At 36.0% G+C, this 2,687-nt stretch overlaps 1 long non-coding RNA gene across 1 annotated transcript in view; it reads right to left on the reverse strand.

The window, feature by feature from the left end:
- LOC103583433 overlaps window positions 1-1,941 on the reverse strand; it is a 27,658-nt gene extending 25,717 nt beyond the window's left edge. Inside the window, exon 1 of the long non-coding RNA XR_549855.1 lies at window positions 1,829-1,941. This is a non-coding gene — a long non-coding RNA (uncharacterized LOC103583433). The remainder of the gene's footprint in view (window positions 1-1,828) is intronic.
- Window positions 1,942-2,687: the final 746 nt, after the last annotated feature.

Genomic DNA, 2,687 nt, shown 5'->3' on the forward strand with positions numbered 1-2,687 from the left:
AAGAGACACAAAGAATAATTACAATTTTTAATGAACACTAATAGTACTGATTTGATCATCACATATTGTACACAAATACTGATAGTCACTCTGTACCCCCTAAACATGCATATAATCAATTATGTTTCAATTAAAAAAAATTTTAAATAAATAAAATTTAGTAAGTAGGCATTTGCAAATACAGAATCTGCTAATAATGAGGATTGACTGTATGTAGTATATTAAAGGTAACACATTATGAAGAAAAAATGAAGCTCTCTTGAGAGGCTAAAAAAAAGCAATCTTAGTTCCGAATCAATACATACGATGAGAGAAATCCAAACGGCTGCAAGTCATTCTTGTGAAAGGATTCTTGGGGCTTAACAGGCTTATTATATAGTTGTGAACCGTTTTGTCATGGAGAAGAAAAGAACGTTCTGAAAATATTTATTTGAATAACCATATTTTTACTCATGCTTTAAACCTGTGCTGTTCAGTATGGTCACTAGTCATACATGGCTATTTAAATTAAGTAAAATTTGAAATTCAGTTCCTCAGTCACGCTAGCTACATTTTGACAACTCAATGTCTACATGTGGCTAGTGGCTACCCTGCTGGACAACACAGAAATAAAATGTTTCCATTATCACTGAAAATTCTATTAGTGATGTTATAAACCATTAAGTCACCTTTAAAATGGGCAATCATAATTACCCTCCCTATAGATTATGAAACAAAGAAAACTTTATGCATTATTTTATGAAAAAGGCATACTAATATAATATGAACACTGTACCAAGTGAGGGCGAGACATTTTCACAAACGTAAGTCAATCCTTGTCTGCGGAAGTGCTCTTATACACTGTATTCCCAGAAACCTTGTGAAGCTACTGGCTTGCTGGATAATATACAGAGGTCAGTTTGGATGGGTATTCTATGACAAATAAGGAACAAACTCTTCTTTATTACATTTATCCTTTATTTGTTAATGATTCAATCTGTATGAGATGGTTTATATCATAAGTTTCCTTAATTTATATTTCCAAATGTGCAAAATAAATCATTTCCTTTAAAAAGAGACTGCCCAACTTCACAGCTTCGCAATTGAGGTACTTTAATGCCAAGTAAACACCATATGCCACAGGTGTTTCTAAAAAAATTTATGAACAAGAAGAATATGAGGCCAATATAAAATAAAATATACAAGTTATGTTTCTTATTCCCAGGCTCAACCATCATGAGTACAGGGAAGCCAAGCAACTCAAGAGGTGATGCAAGGATGCCTATGTGATCGATGTGCCACACTGAAGGACGTGTGCACAGAAGCGAAGACCTTTGACTCCTCCCATGAAGACACCATGCCAGGGCATGCCAGAACACATTGGAGCATTAGCCAGGTTGTACCTGCAAGCATGTCAGCTGCATCTGCAAGCACCTCTGCCATCAAACTTGCAGGGATCTTTTAAGGGTCTAAACTTACTTTGCTTCGGTTTCCTTTATCTCTTCAAACACTCCTTGCAGAGTTACCCAAGTATATCAGCTCATCAGTTTCACTCCCATTTTCTCTTCCCAATCTCCAATTTCCTCTTTTCCAATTATTCACAATGGACAAGGCAGAGCAAGATGGGGGGGGGAGTATTTCCTTACCCCCCCTTGCTCTGTCACCAAAAGCAAAAAAGATCTGCTGTTATTCTTTGAGATCATTAACTATTCTTAATCAGATTCTTAGAAAGACCATAGAACTATTTCCTAACAGAGGCTGAAAAAACTCACCTATACCAACATAGCTTGTTAGAGGTTTATACAATGGCTACAAGTTTTTATGTTATGACCCAGTTTTTCCCGCTTACCTTGGCTTTCCCATCCTGAGCTGACATATATCCAACACACATGCTCTCCGTCGTGTGGCTCCACAGAAATTCCACTGCCATGAAACAGAACACAAGTAGGCACATTCAGATCACAGATGGAAAATAAATCTTTGCTTTTTAATAGAACAGTTAAAGATAGCTTTATATTTCACACACTCAGTTCCCCACTTTCCATTTGCTCCTTCATAAATGTCAAGATGATTTAGCACTCAAAAGTGTGTAATGCCACTTACTGTGAAATGAAAAATGTATTTCTTTCTTGTCAAAACTTATGATTATTACATGTAAAATAAATGCTCTTCTGTTTGAAACTTGTAACATTAAACACACACATATATATACTCATACATACTGTACACGATGATTTAGCAAATGTAATTCCATAGCACAGTTCTTTTAAAATCCATTCACACATACACACACACACACACACAAACACACACACACACACACACACACACACACACACTAGGTATCGGTTTCTAAATATCATTCTCCACAAAAAGGTGGCAGGATTCCTTGAAGAAATGTCAGTTACAGAGCTGGAACAGAGAAAACATAAAATGAATCTGAAATATCTCATTGCGCCAGAAAGTAAGGAAATGCTCAATGAACAAAGAGGACTTATCAAAAGAACCCAGGGGTCAGCCTGAAGAGCCAAATCTGTGTCTAATAAATAGTGAGAGCAATGAATTATAACCAACAAACAAAACAAGAACCAATGAGCCCATACTGATCCAAACAAATAAATGAATAAACTAGAGAGAAGACAAAGCTCTTCCTTGCAGCAGAATGCCAACTAATAAACACAGAAGAAATGATAGAGTTAGAAAGTCAT

Source organism: Galeopterus variegatus, unplaced genomic scaffold, assembly GCF_000696425.1.
Source record: "Galeopterus variegatus unplaced genomic scaffold, G_variegatus-3.0.2 Scaffold191, whole genome shotgun sequence".
Lineage (NCBI taxonomy): Eukaryota > Metazoa > Chordata > Mammalia > Dermoptera > Cynocephalidae > Galeopterus > Galeopterus variegatus.